The sequence below is a fragment of the Microtus oregoni genome, unplaced genomic scaffold, assembly GCF_018167655.1.
Source record: "Microtus oregoni isolate MIOR12 unplaced genomic scaffold, Mior012 000011F_ref0000422, whole genome shotgun sequence".
In the NCBI taxonomy this organism is placed as follows: domain Eukaryota; kingdom Metazoa; phylum Chordata; class Mammalia; order Rodentia; family Cricetidae; genus Microtus; species Microtus oregoni.
The window spans coordinates 15,510,953-15,527,100 of NW_024543070.1; positions in this window are offsets into that span (position 1 = coordinate 15,510,953).

The following is a 16,148-nucleotide window of genomic DNA, read 5'->3' on the forward strand; positions in this document are numbered from 1 at the left end:
TTTACTTTCTATACTGCCTTTTCCCAAACAGGTCACCGTGTCCCATCAGGGCACACTCCACAGATGTGGGTGGCACTGGGAGATAAAGCAGGCCATCCCTGCCACCCATAACAGGGTTGCTCATTCGGCTGAAAGTCATGAAACGTCTATAATCGATAGGATCCGATCTTCTATGAAGATCATGTCCATGGGCAGGGCAGGCTCTCCCAACTTCTACCCCCAAGAAGCCCCTTGCTAACAGACACAACTTGATGGGGGGTTGTCAAAACAGTGTCCCAGGCCCCGGAGAAACCTGCTTCAATTTCTTGTTTTTCTTCTGAGGGCACCAACAATTTCGTTCCCTTTAACTCATTCTCAGGGTCTCTCAGAACAGTCTGCTGCTGTCATGGTAACGGGGATCAGCAAGGCTGCTCTCTGAGGTTAGGGCTCTCTATGGCCCACTTGCCCACAGGGTTCTGGCCCTCAGCCCCAGCAGGTCGGCCTGATCCAGGTCAGCCGACTGGACACCACCAAAATCACAAGGGCTGACTGAAGTTTCAGGCAAGATTGATGTCCCTCATTCCTCTACCAGATCCCAACAAATTAGAAGAGTAAAAAGGCTCCCTAGAAAACCAAACCACAGACCTTTGAACTCAGCCTTGCTAAAACTAAAATTGATCTTTTATGCTTCTGAAACCACAAGCAAGAAACTTGGTCTCTGCTGGGTTGGTTTCTGTAGCCTCTTCCACAGGACAACTCATCCCTCAGCATCCCGTGTTGGGGCACCCCGGTACTACAAGGCTGGCATCTACAGGGGTAGCTGCAGTGATATTGCTGAAAACAGTGTTAGTAAAATGGGGTACATGCATGGTCAAGGGGGAAACCTTGTGTGATCTTATTAATTTTCTTAGTATGGACTGTTTATCGTACTGTATTCCCTGAACTTAGACCAAGTACCTGGCACACAGTAGGCCTTCCCTGCTGGCTTGTTAAATTAACCAAAACTAAATTTCCCAACCTCTTAGACCAAAGCACCTGGCACACAGTAGGGCCTTCCACGCTGATTTGCTAAATTAACCAACTGGATTTCCTGAGTTCTTACTGTGTGTACACCAGGCACTGTTCATTTTACACACAGGTATCTCCAATTTTACAATAGGATTGCTATAACGTATATGAGAACACTCAATTCCCCCTTATCACTTGCAAGGCCTTATCACAAACATCTGATTCAAATGATTCTCATGACAGCCCTAGAGCAGGACCTAAAATGATACGTGCTTACAGCTTAACTCCCGGGACCTGTGAATGACAACTTAGAGAGGAGATCTCTGCAGATATAATTAAGGATCTCAAGCTGACATTTTCTGAATCAATCATATCTTAAATCCAATGACAAGTATTTTCCAGGACAGAAGAGGCTATGTGAGGATCAAAGCAGAGAATAGAGCTGAGTTTTCACAAGCTGACGGCTACCTGGAGCCACCAAACTGCAAGAAGCAGAGAGTTCTTCTCCCTGGAGCCTCAGAGGGGTTTTGACTCCGCCCTAGGAAAGAGACACAAACCCTATCTCCTTCCCCAGGAAACTGGGCTCTAAAGATGAAGTGATTAGCCAGGGCTCACCGTGTCGCAGGGAGCATATGGGGCTATAAACCCAGTGCAAAGTTCTGGCTCTTACCTCCTATATTCATTCCTGCGATATGTTTATTAATCACCTTAGATGCTAGGGCTATGGCTATAAACAAGAGTTTAAGCTTCACATGAAGCTTATGAGGGAATTAATGTTCCAAGGGGCGAAGTATTTGTCTAAGGCTTTGCAGTTGGCGGAGCTAAGATTTGAACTCAAGTATCTGCTTCCAGAGACTGCCTTCGACTCAGTAAAGCCAAGTGGGAGCCAGGGCTTCATGAACCAGAACAATCAATGAATGAATAAATGAATCAATGAATGAATGAGTCAATCAATCAATCAATACAGGGAATAAGAAAGTGTAGTGGACACCAGCTATGGTCTCCTATCCTGAACCTGTCCACGGGCCCCATCTAGTAGTGATATAAAGAATGGTAGGTACATGACTGGGCATCAATTGGTCTACCATGAGGCAGGGGCGGAGACCCTTCTCTATCTGTGCTGCCAGGGTGACCCAACATCTGGGAACAGCAGCAGTGAATGGGTGGACACTGATCCCACCCTTCCAGGTGGAAAACAGGCTCAGACATTTGACCTAACCCTGCCAGCACCCAGGGCAGGTCTGCTCCTATGTTCATCCAAGAATAATCTGTATTCCACCTGGGAAACAAAATGACTTATAAAATGAAAACAGACGCCACTTTCCAGCTCCAAGGGCTGCAGTTTTAAGTAGTGTATCTGTATTTTCAATGAAGCAGAGATGTTGGGTCCTGGGACTTCCGACACCTAAAGACAAACACATTTGAGAGGATGAAGGTGCCAGAAGGAACCAGAAATGTGTGTTTTTAATTTATTTTGCTTCCTCGGAGACGAAAAAAAGCTACACGAAAAACGGAAAAGAAAGAGAAAAGGGCAGCTTAACCTGAACAAATGTATAATTTCCTTTTCTGAATTGAACTTTAACTAGGTCAGTTGTAAAAACAGAGGGGACAGAATGCAGATGGGTAACAGAGAGGGGGAGGGGCAAAAGAGCAGACAGAGAAAAAGAACTAAAAATGAGCAGCAATGAGGGGCAGCGACTTAAGATAGGGAGGAAATGGCAGGCAGAGGCTAAAAGTTACCACAAGCAGGCAGAGAGGAATCACCGCACCGCAGATAGTGCTTTTCTGTGTGCATTTCCCAAATGACCCTCCACCTGGGTTCTGGCACCCCTCCCCGTGGCCTCTGCTCAGGGGACTGGCTCTGTCAGTCTACCGAAGGGGCAGGAGGCTATCAGTTTACAAGAGAGGAAGTGGAGCGAGGGGAAAGAAAGCAGACAAATTACTAAATGAGGAAGCCAATTACCCAGGGCACCATACTTCAAGCTGTCAGCAGGCCACCTTTGGACAGAGCGGATCAGAGACTTCGAGACTCTGCTGCCATCTGGCCTGTCCAACAAGACAGCCTAGCAGATACCCCTTGGCACATCAACCTCAGCTTGCTAGCCTCTTTCCACACAAGAGGCCAGCATCATAGCACCACTGGGTTCAAGAAGCAGAGGAGCCCTCCAAAAAGAGCTGCCCAGGAGTCACTCTGACTTTCAATACGAACAGCTACAGGCTGATCTGGAGCTATCTCTGATTTCCCTAACAGAACAAAATGTCAAAGATCAAAAAGCAACAGATGTTTGGATGATGAAGCGGAGGAGGGTAAGACTCCGTAAAGGGCTTCCTCTGACTGCCAAGGACTACTACATGGAAATATGCAGCACTTGGTACCTTTAAAAAAAATTCTATTTTGCCGGGCGGTGGTGGTGCACGCCTTTAATTCCAGCACTCAGGAGGCAGAGGCAGGTGGATCTCTGGGAGTTCGAGGCCAGCCTGGTCTACAAGAGCTAGTTCCGGGACAGGCACCAAAAGCTACAGAGAAACCCTGTCTCGAAAAACAAAACAAAACAAAATGAAAATTCTATTTTATAGATCACATTTCAGTTTTACTTTATTTTAAAATTTATTAATTCATGTTTGACCAAATCTCTATGCAGGAACCATCAGAAGTCAGAAGAAGGGGTTGGATCACCTGGAACTGGAGGTCTTCTGCAAGAACAGTGAATGCTCTTAAGCCCTGAGTCATCTTGCCAGGTAAAGCACCTGGTGTCTTCTAAACAGAGGAGTCTTTGCTCCCAGTGAGACTCTGACAGTCACTGAGGCAGAAGAAAGTCAATGCCTAGTCTATCCAAACCAGCCAAGGGGATGCAGCCATACAACAGCAGGTTGGCAGGGCAGGATGGGATGTGGAAAGCCAAAGACAGACCATACCATCGTTCTGGACTTACCAACCCCCATGCTTCCCTTCGGGCAATGCAGACTCAAAGATCCACTGTGTTCTGATTGAACGTGGGTTGAAGGGCACTCTCCTTCCTGCATTCCAGGCATGTCCCGTTGATCTCCCCTTTTCCATGACAGCCCGGGAAACCTCTCATCACCTTCCACATGCTCTCCTTCAGCTCTCCATGACTTCAAGACTCCCTCACAGGTCTTTCCCATAACCTGTTCCATTACATAGCAGTGCCCTGGACCTCCCTCACTCTCCTCCCTGCGGCTTCTCAACCGTCAAAAGCTTTCGAATAAGAATGATGCAGACCCCCATTTAAGCTTTATACCTGTTTTAACTCTGCAGCTGAATGCAGGAAACAACTGGAATCAAACCACATTGCCCCTAGAACATTCTCATGAGGAATTCTAGCGTCTTCCTAGACAACAACAAGGCAAGCACCATAGCGCAACTACACTGCAGTTCCTGAGCTGTGAAACCAACTTAACCAAGAATGGAATGGTCAGGAGGGAATCCTGTCTGCCAGCTTTCAAATTCAACTGTGTGTTAAGAAACACTGACTTCCTACGAGGAAGGAGGCTGTGTATAGTATCAGTCGGGTCGTACAGCAAGCAGGCTGTGGGAAAAAGCCACTGGCCTTATAGTGAGGTGCTGTCAAATTGCCTGCCTTTCTTCCTTCCTTCCTTCCTTCCTTCCTTCTCCCCTTCCTTCTCCCCTTCCTTCCCCCCCATACTGTGCTCCACAGTCATCTTCAGCATGTGTCTATCCTAATACCTCCAGACCCTCCCTGTAGACTGGAATTTCAGACCATGAAAAATAACTACTGGTAGATGAAGTTCATGGTGCACTCCTATCAAGCCTCTGGGAGGCTGAGGCATTTGACGTGATATGAGCTTCAGGACAACCTGGCCTATAGAATGAGTATGTGTCTCAGAAAAAGGAAGTATCCCTCTCAGGCTGGGGAAATGGCTCATTTGGTTAAATCCTTGTCAGGCAAGCTTAAGGGACTGAGTTTGGATTCCAAGGGCTGAGATTAGATCTACAGATCTCAATGAGGTGGCATGCATCTGTCATCCCAGGACTCTAGGGCTAAAATGGTCAGGATGATGGGGCCTTCAAGGTCAGGATGATGGAGCCCTTCAAGGTCAGCCTGGGCTTAGGTACAGGCTCTGAAACCTCACTAAGTTGCTCAGGCTGGCCTGGAACTCACGGTCCTTCTGCCTCCATCTCACAAATACCTGGAATTATAAACCTGAGCTACTCGGTCCTCTTTTGTCCCTACTTTGACCCTGTCTTTTAAGGGAAAGCAGAGCGGGTAGTGAGATGAAAGGTTCAGTAGGTAAGGGGCCACAGGGTGGAAGGAAAGAGGGTCAGCTCTCAAAGCTGGTCTCTGACCTCCACACACACAAAATAAATAAATACAAACATAAATAAATGCATTCAAGGAGAGAAAATAGAAATAAAGGGGAAAAGAACAAGAGCGGGAACATACAAACAACAACAAAAATCACCGAAATTTCAAAACCACGATGACAGCCGTCATCGTTTTCTGGGTTTTCAAATATGTAGGCCAAAGGCAGAAGCTGAAAATGGAAAGAGAGAGAGAGGAAATCTCCCAGCCCGGACGTGGCTCACTGTGGACCACAGCAAGGCGGCTTGAAACCTCCTCCAGCTAATGCAGGCTCTGGGAGTCATCAGTACTGGGGCCAGGCTGGGCTGGAGAAACGCCTCTGCGGAGAGACATTTCAGCCTCTCTCTGATCCCTTGATTTATAGAAAGTAATTTCTTAGAATAGCCCCAGCAACTGATACCAACAGGAAGAAAACCCTCCAAAGACTGAGGCCCTTGTTAGTCAGGGTCTCTGTTCCATCAGAGGCTCTGCAGGTCTTAAGTTCGGGGACTATTTTTAACCACCTCAGCTGGCACCTCTGTCACTTGTCATAGGCAGCCGGCTTTGTCACTTCAGGGAGAGATTAATGAATGGGCGGACGTCCAATCTGTTCTATTGAAGCAGAAGACCCAGGAAGCTCCCATACAAATACAAATGTGTGGGTTATTGGCATAAACAAGGGGTGGGGCTGGGGTTCCGCTGTATGTGATGGAGCCAGGTTTCAAGCTGATGTCTTTAACTTAGAGCCTGGACACTTCATCAGCACAGGGAGAGGCCTTGGCCCTACTGATCAAAGGTGACCTGAAGGAAGAGAAAGAAGAGCATAGGAAGATGTGAAAATCTTACCTCCATAGACGGCTAAGGCAAGCCATACCTAATGATTTGGAAATGGACAAAAAAGGCACATAAAACTGGAAACAAGTGCTATGGGTCGACACAGTTCCCGAGTGTGCTGTGGGTGCGTGTGCTTTGGAAGCTTGGTCTCCACTGTAGAACTCTCGGGGGCAGAACGCTTGTGGGGCAGACTGTACTGAAGATACAGCTCAGTCACTACAACATTTGCCTAGTATGAATGGAGGCACCGAGTTCCATTCCCAGTAATGGATACACTACCAGACGTAGTCATGAACGCCTCTAATCTCAGCGCTATAGAAGTAGAGGCAAGAGGACCAGAAGGGCATCCTTAACAATACAGTGAACCTGAGACCAAACCTGGCTATAGGAAACCATGCTTCTAAACACTATAATAAATAATAAATAAATAAATAAATAAATAATAAAAGAGGTGGGGGCTATTGGAGTTGCATGGATCAGAAGGGATAAATGCTTCTCTTTGTCATTTCACAGTAAACTACTCTAGGAGAGAACACTGTTACAAAGAGAGGCTACCCCACATGGCCCCTTCTGCACATAGCTGCTTCCCATACTGATTTCTATAATGTACTGATACAACAAGGGGAGCCTATAGCAATAGAAAAAAAAAAGGCACCAAAAGACTCCCCTGGCAGGTTTGTTACAGTAAACTCAGTTGCCTAGGAGACGTCTGTCAAAGACTACCGAAGATGGGAAAACTGATAACAGCAGTCTTTTGATGTCATCTTTGAGAATCTCTAAACAAAAGCCAGGTGTTATGGCAAATGCGTTTAATCCCAGCACTCAAGAGGCAGAGGCAGGAAGATCTCTGTGAGCTACAGAGAGAGAGAGAGACAGAGAAGGAAAGGAGGAAAGGAGGGAGGGAGGGAGGGAGGGAGGGAGGGAAGGAAGGAAGGAAGAAATAGAGACTCTGTAAATGGTATGGTTAGAAGTGATCATAGCAGAAGTGTTATCGACAGGAGAATAATTCAGTCTGCTTGTCCTAGTCATTTAAAGACCTCTCTCTCAGCCTTGTCTCTTCAGCATCAAGCTCACTGGATCAGGGTACCAAGTCCACCAGATACCCATTTACTCATCCACAGGGATAATATGTTACAGAATATTGTAAAGAAAGTGAGATGGTTTGAGATAGAATGAGCAACTTGGGCAACAAATGATCTACTGATCTATCATTGGGCAGCACAGAGGCTATGACAGTTTGGAGGACTGTATAGAAAACAGCCTGCTTTGGGTTGACCAGAGATCATCAAAGAGACTTTCTAAATCTAAAAACGGAACCACAGTCTTTATTCAGTGGAGTGAGAGAGAGCTGGATCTCCCCGATGACAGCTTGGACTAGAACAGAAAACCAGTTCTATCTACATCATGCAAAGGAGTCCAGTGCCTTCAGAAACACTCCCTTGAACACAGAGTGACTACAGACAGTAGATTCGGGGTTGTTTTTTTTTTTTATTCTGTTTTATGTCTTATTCTGTTGGTGTTGCTGCAACATAGCACCACAGAGGGGTTCATTTATAAACAACAGAAATTTGTTTCTCATAGTTCTAAGGGCAGGAAGTCCACAATAAAGGTGCTAGTGGCTTTGGTGTCTGGCAAGAGTTGGTCTCTGTCTCCAAAATGATGTCCTGCTGCTGTATCCTCTAAAGCAAAAAAAAAAAAAAAAAAAAAAAAAAAAAAAAAAAAAAAAAGGAGGTGAACACACATTCATTAAAGCCCTAAAGCCCTCTCATCTCCTAAAGGCCCTCAAACACAGCTACACCGAGCAGTCAACTTCAACATTTGAATTCAAGGCCACAGGAAACAAACACACACATGCATTCAATGCCACTGCCATACACAGACACACATAAGACAGCAGCATGCACCAGCTTCAGCAATGTCACAGATGCCAGTCAGAGATCAGCTTCAGGGCAGTGTGAGGCTAGAAGGAAGCCAACCAGAACGTAAGCAGGGACGAGAACATGGCCTACTAATGCAGTCTTCCATGGCTCTGCTCACAGCAAACCATGATACCTCAAATGAATGATAAACGACACACGCTCCCCAGCTGTGTCTTCAGCAAATGCTACCAGGGGCGACTCATTTTCCTCCAAAAACCTGAGCCTTGAAGTAGCTATTTTCTTTCTTATAAGGTCTCTATTTTGCTCTTTCCTGGTACAACCAACTTACAGTCAATTGTCAAAGTTTAATACGATTGTATTAGGGAGGGTTAAGCATCTCAGGGTGCCAGCCTTGCTCCAGATGAGTACTGGTTTGTCTTTTTTTTTTCAGATGAGTAATTAATGAAATTAAATCCACATGCTTCCCAAGGAGGCATGTACAGGGGTATTCTTCGCTACACTGGGAACAGACTAAATGTTCATCACATACAAACAGTTCAGTAAATGGTAGACCAGAAAACCCAAAAGGCACTGCGTGGCAAACTAGAGAGAATAAGGTACGTTAGGACAGAAAAACAGAGAGAGAGAGGTCTCCAGGTCACTTTGCTGAGTGACAAAAACAACTGGCAGAATGAAGCCATGCCATTTACATATCATCATTCCTCCCCAGTAAACAAAGTGATGTCTGATGTGTTGAAACGTTCCTGTACATCAAACCTTGTCAGGAGACAGCAAACAAAAACGCTAAGACTAGAGCATAAGGAGGGCCCTGGGATCCAGGCTAGGCACAACACACTTGAGTCTTTCTTGAAATGTTCCGGGATTGCTTATTAGAACAATGTGTGGGGCTGGGGAGATTGCTCAGGGGTAAAAGCACTTGTGTAAGCCTGGAGACTGGCGGTCTAATCACCAACACCTATAATTTTTTTTTTTTTTAAAGAAAGGTCAGGGATGCACATGTCTGTCAATCCAGCATCCAGGGGTGGAAACAGGCAAATCCTAGAATCTTGCTGGCCAGCTGGCCTAGCCAAATCAACACACTTCCTGTTCACTGGGTGATCCTGTCTTAGCACAATAAGGTAGACATTGATAGCGAAGAAACCTGCTATCTTCCTCAGGCCTCCTCAGGCACACATATGGGCACGTATACCCACACACTCACATGCATGCAAAACATGTGTACAAACGTATGCAAATACAGCTTATGAAATTACAATAATTTTGAGATGTTAAGACACTTAACAAAATAGTGTTAGTGGTTTGTCCTAGCGATGGGCTACTCCTCCCAGCACACACAAAAGAAGCAACAAAAAAAGAATCAAATTAGTTCTCTATCCATCACATTCATTTATTCATTCAATAAACATTTCCCAAGCACCTACTATGTACCAGCCCTGTTCTTCAAGGTCTGGACTGAACTACCTATAATTTCTTTGTTCTTTGAGTCTCCCTGTAGCCCATCTCCTAACCTCGGGGACTTTGAAACTCAGGGACTTCCACACGTGTGAGGCCCCAACCCTCTCAGGGTGTCGTCCTTCCAGACACTGCTCCTCTTCAACTACCAGAGCCCTGAGCCTTTGCATCCCCTCCCTGATGAGGGCATTTCAAGGCCACAGGGGCTATCAATGGGAAGGAGCATTCTTCACAACTGTCCCCAGGGTCCCACTGTAGAAAAAGACACGGTAAAAGGGAAGTTGTCATGTGAGGAAATGTCCCCACACCTGTCATGAACAGAAACGGATAAGGATGCTGAGGACAGAGCTCCCAACAGCCCCATCCAATCTCCTGCTTGAGTTCTGCTCTGACTACAGACGGCTAGAGCGGCTCTAACAGTGTGGTCTTGTCTCTACTCTCCTGGCCCAGACTTGGATTCGCACTGACTTTTTTTTTTTAATATTTATTTATTTATTATGTATGCAATATTCTGTCTATGTGTATGCCTGCAGGCCAGAAGAGGGCACCAGACCCCGTTACAGATGGTTGTGAGCCACCATGTGGTTGCTGGGAATTGAACTCAGGACCTTTGGAAGAGCAGGCAATGCTCTTAACCTCTGAGCCATCTCTCCAGCCCCTCGCACTGACTTTTCAAAAGGTTGATGGAACTTGTACTGAATGCTCAGTTTCTCTTTCTTCTCTTCCTTTCTTTATTTCTATTTTTCTTCTAAACAAGGCCTCATGTCGCCTAGGCTGCCTTGGAAATTGCTATGGAGTCAAGGATGGTCTTGAACTTCCGATCTTCCCAAGTGCTAGGGTCCTAGGCATGAGTCACCAGGGCTATTTTGTGCTTCTGTGGTACTGTGGATTGAAACCAGTGCCTCGTGAACGCTAGGTAAGTACTCTACCAACTGACCAGCACCCCCAGTTCCTGGAAGCTCAGTTTCTATTACCTTCTTTTTCTCCAATTGTCTCCCAGATGGGGAAAAAAATTGAAAAGCAAAAGCAAACCCAAACTGCCCAGGGGTGGTTTGGCAATCTTCAATTTCCTCCCAGGGAGAGGGAAAGTACCCGGGAAAGGGTTAAATATTAACACACTTCCCTGGAAGGTTCTTTCTAGCTTGTTAATGGAACCCAAGTCAAACCTTGGCAGGGATCAAACATTAGCTCATGACAGGTGTAGGCTTCCTGCTGGCTGCTGCAGCATTTCCAGAGAAAATGCCGGGGACATGGGGACCACTCCGTGACACAGCAGGATCGAATGGATTGCTTTGCAGACAGCTCTTCCGGCTGAAATAATTCTCTGTAACAACTTCCTTGACACGCTGTCAGATGGCCTGTTTCCAAGGTGATGGCCGATGCCTGGGGACATAATAGACATCATCTGTGGTCTTCCGGAGATGCGGTCCCCAGAACGGCCCTGCTGCATTCTTCTGGCACTCGTCAAGTCACTGTCTCTATGAAACCGGGGCCCTGTGCCTGGCTCCCCAGCAGCCTCTGCTTGTATCCGCACCAGAATATTGTTCCCTTTGCCTGCAGGACTGGATCACAAACTCGAATGTCTTTGGGAGCCAGCCAGACAAAATAAATGACGGAAGTCCTCTAAATGACAACTGGAGCACACCTGCTTGTCCAGGGAGCGGCCACTGGTGGCTGCGGGTCACTGGTTTCAGCTTCAGGATGCTCTGAATCAGAGCTTCTTTGCAGATCTCTTCTGGCTGAAATAATTCCATATGCAATGTCCCGAGGAGCTCTCAGGATGCTGTGTGCTGCGCCCAATCCTATCGCCTAGGACCCTCAGAATATGACCTGACTGGGGGACAAGAGTCATTACAGATGTGATGAGTTAAATCAAGATGAGGTCATCTAGTCTGGGGTGGGCCCTAATCCAGTGACCAGTGCACAGGTAGGAGATATGAATGAATGAATACACAGAGAGGAAGAGGCCACGTGAAGACAGAGGCGGCAACTGGAGCTTTATTATCTACCAGCCAAGGAATGCCAAGAACTGTCAGCAACTGTCGGAAGCTGGGAGGAGCAAAACCTTTTATGAATGGGAACAAAAGCAAACATGCTTAGGAACTCTATATGGCAAGATCTTTCATCTGGTATAGTTAAAAGCACCCTAAATCTATGCTGGACCCTTTCAAATCACTGTTGCCAGAGGAATATTTAGAAAGTTCAAATCCTACAGTGATGCTGCTCACCACCCTAGCCTCCCTTACTGATGCCCTACTATACTTTTAATGAAGACACCATCAGTAAAGCCGCTGGGTCCTCTAGACCTGGTTTCTGGTTCTAAGTCTTACTCTTACTGGATTCTTCTGGAGATTCCCGTGTCCTCTTTGTCTCATTGTATGCACTGGGCTCTAGCCCTCAAATATTTTCATGTCTTCCCCACAAAACATATGCGTGCGCACACACACACACACACACACACACACACACACACTCCCTCTCTCTTCCTCAAAAACACTTGTCCTGACTCCTCGTCTAAAGTTAGTCAGATGTACCCTTTTAGATACGTTCAAGGTGCCATCTCCCTTTGAACCTGAGCACCTCCTACCAAATTGTGTGATCACTTGACGTCATCCCCAGTGAACTGCAAGTGCCTTCCCATCATGCTCTACACAGTGCCTGCTGAACAATCAGGTTCCATAGAAGGCAGGAGGCGGTCTGGAGTGTCCCTCCCCGCAAGCCTGCAATGTCCTCAACAGCCGTTGCCCTACGCCATTGGTGTGTACTTCCCTTGTGACGCCGTTTCACAGCTTGCACTGTTCTCTGATGCCCACAACTGTTGAGCCTCTGACTGTTGGCCATGAGGTAGGCAGGAACCATAGTGCTCGCTTCTGCATAGTATGGGGCTTTTGTATACTTGATAAGCATCTATTGGAGCCTTAAAGATACACTAAGCTCCTCTGTTTAAAAATGGTAGAGATTTACTCATTGTAGGGACAGAGCATGGTACATCAGAAAAGAAGCCTGGAACCATGACTGACTACAGTCTGTGCCAGCCAAAAGTCAGGAGAGAGCAGCTTTGGACAAGAAGACTACAAGGGCAATGATAGGCCCAGTTTCATAAGTCTCTCACGACAGACACCATAGTCCCATCACCACAGACGCCATATTCCCATCACTACAGACGCCATAGTTCCATCACTACAAATGCTATAGTCCCATCACTACAGATGCCATAGTCCCATCACCACAGACGCCATAGTCCCATCACCACAGACGCCATAGTCCCATCACCACAGACGCCATAGTCCCATCACTACAGAGGCCATATTCCCATCACTACAGACGCTATAGTCCCATCACCACAGACGCCATAGTCCCATCACCACAGACGCCATAGTCCCATCACCACAAACACTATAGTCCCATCACCACAGACGCCATAGTCCCATCACCACAGACGCCATAGTCCCATCACCACAGACGCCATAGTCCCATCACCACAGACGCCATAGTCCCATCTCTACAGACACCATAGTCCCACCACATGAATTCCCATCTCTGACTTAAAACCCTGCTCAGATGAGTCTAAACTCAAGATTGTCTCAGTTGTTCTCAGACAAGAACAATTCCCCAGCCCAATCTCCCAAAATATTTGTCACCATGTGGGGACAGTTTTTAATTATTGCACCTGAGATTAGGTGGCAGATGTGGACTGCTCCTGGCCTCTCATACCTGGACCAAGGATGCTGAGGAATGTCCTGCAAGGCACTGATGGCACAGCACCTCTTTCCTCAGCAATCAGTTATCCAACTCACAGAAGTGGCACCACAAAGAAGCAGCATACCACTGCCATCCTTCAAACAAGGGCCTGCCCTCCCACTCACAGATGCATGCCATGGGCTTTGGTCAGTTCCATCCCCAGGGCATTCCGGTTGCTCTTCTTTCCATAGAAGAGTCTTTAACCATAATTAATGTGCTTTTAAATTTTGAAGACCACAAAACAGTTTGCTCTGATTCCAGCAATCTTTTGTCCAGGCCCCCAAATTCCCTGTCCTGCCCATTGGCCTAAAGTAGGAACTGTGTGACCTCAAGGGACTCCCAGCAGCCCAAAGAACGCAGGAAACGTGTGGTTAATCACTTCAACCTGCTTCACCAGCGACTCTCTGAGGCCTGTTTATTGTTCCACCGTTTGGCTGCCCCGGAGTTATCCAAGACCAAAGTCTTACATTTATTTGTAGAGTAAAAGAAGGTATATTTTTACTCTCACGTCCCTTCCAAGTCCCTGAATTAAATTAGTGTGAACTTTCCAGAATAAATTCACCTTTGAGCAGAAACGAAGCATGGAAAGTTCCAGCCAGAAGGACACCTTATTGGAAAGCCCGAAGGATGGCTGCCTCTCCAACACTTGCTGTCGCAAAACATAACAGCGTTGGCTAATACAAAAGAGCCTCTTAGCAGGGTGAATGTCAGCAACTCAAGCCTGTCTTCCAGATCCTTCTTCTGCAAAGTGTACACACACACGTACACACACACACACACACAAATGGAAAGGAAGAGAATGGAAAAAGCAATACATGTGGCTCTAATCTGCACCATGTCACCACCTAAGATACAAGGGAAGAATGTTTATCAGAATGAGTAGGGGGAGCCACTAATAACACAAGGAAGACCTCGGAGTCTCTTACTCCACCGCATTCCTGCTGGACCACAACTGTGGGCTAATGGCGTATGTCACCGAGTCAAACTTCACATGTTTCGTGGATGGCCTCCTTGGGTTTCCCTACAGAGAAGGCCTCAGAAGTGGCCTGGCAGTTTGTCCTGTGGGAAGGGGAGGGCACTTGGAGTGTGCTTCGTCCCTTACTACTCGACATGGAAAACTATTTTCCAATCACTTCCAACCCCTGTGAGGTCCCAAGCCTGGGCAATTTTGCAGCTTGTGCCTTTTCACAAAAGTGCAGCCATCGCTGTACTTTGTCTCCAGAAGCCTGAAAGGCTGTGAACTAAGGTAAGGCGGTAGGAAGATCAGTATGGGCGACGGCTGTCTCTGTGATACACTGGCCTTGCTCAAGCGTGTGCCAGAACCTGGGTTCCATCCTCAGAGCACCGGGTGGAGCAGAATACATTTGGAAAACTATTGCAGTACAACCCTCACGAGAAAAAACTGCTTGTAGAACACTTCATCGTTAACTGACAAGTCAGGTGCGATCGTTCACACCTGTTATCTCCATACTGGGGAGACTGAGGCAGGAAGCTATTGAGTGACTGGCTGTCCTGAGCTACCTAGGGAAAACCTGTCTGAAACCAACACAGAATAGATGGGTGTGGTGGTGCACGCTTCTCACCTCAGCTCTTGGAAGGCAGGGATGAGAGGATTACCACACATTTGAGGCCAGCCTGGTCTACGGAGGATGTCCTAAGACAGAGAGAGCTACATGGTGAGACCCAGTCTCAAACAAGCAAACACCCTACTAGAACACGGACTTTCCTCTAAGCTGACATTGTCAAAGGTTTCAGCAGCAGCACAGGCTGTTCTCCTCCTCCTGATGACACACATGGAGTCTCAGGCAGAACACACACATGAAAGGGAGGCAGGAACTGCTCCAGCAGCACCCGGTCTCAGGACCAGCTTCTTCTCTGCCAGTCTATGTCCTTCCCAGTAATCTTCTATGTTATCGCATGAGTTATCCGGAATAGCTGCTTTCAGAATGAATCTCTTCATCTCTCAACGGACACGTGCCATCACTGAGCCCGACACATGAGTGTAGTGACGCACAAAATAACAGCTACCAGGGATCCTATGGGGGGCTGCCTTTCACTCTGCTTGATTCTGTGTTGTTTCTTCTAGAAAAGGAGGTTTTACTTTTTTCTTTTAAACAAGAAGTCTTTAAAAAAAACTCAACCCCACCTTCCCTTTCCTTCACTTGAATTTGATTAAGTAACAGTGCATGAGCAAGAAGCTCCTCCAACTAATACACTGGTTCTCAACCTTCCTAATGCTGTGACCCTTCAATACAGTTCCTCATGTTGTGCTGACCTCCAACCATAAAATGACTTTGTTACTTCATAGCTTCATAACTATAATCTTGTTACTGTTATGAATTATCAATATCTGTGTTTTCCAGTGGTCTTAGGTGACCCCTGTGAATGGGTCGAGACCCACAGGTTGAGAACTACTGGACTAGCAACATACTATGGTGCTATAAATGGTCCCGTGTATCATACCTACTGTTTTCACTGATATCATTCCTAGGAATAGAGGAAGGTTCCCTGTGATGACAGTCACCCATCAAGGGTCCAGGCTCAGGCACGTGCTGAAAATGGCTAGGCAGAGATTCTATCTCTCATACCATGTCCCTAGACATGTAACTACCATCTGACACCAAAGAAACCCACAGGAAGCTCTAAAGAGGGCAAGATGTAGGCTAATGAAACCTGATATCATAACCTACAGGCAATTAGTACACTGGGTAATTTAAACTTGTTGATAAAAGCATTTAGTTATATTCACAGAGTCTCTTGTTTAGTTTATACTTGCGATGGGAAAGTCTCTTTAAACATCTTTCTTCATCAGAGAATGGTCCCCTGAATGCACGTGATCACCAAAGCAATGACCACCAACTCTGATCTGTTACCCTGCCAACGAAGCCCATGTGATAGGGGGAGTCATTTGATAGGCTTCTGGAAGCTTCTG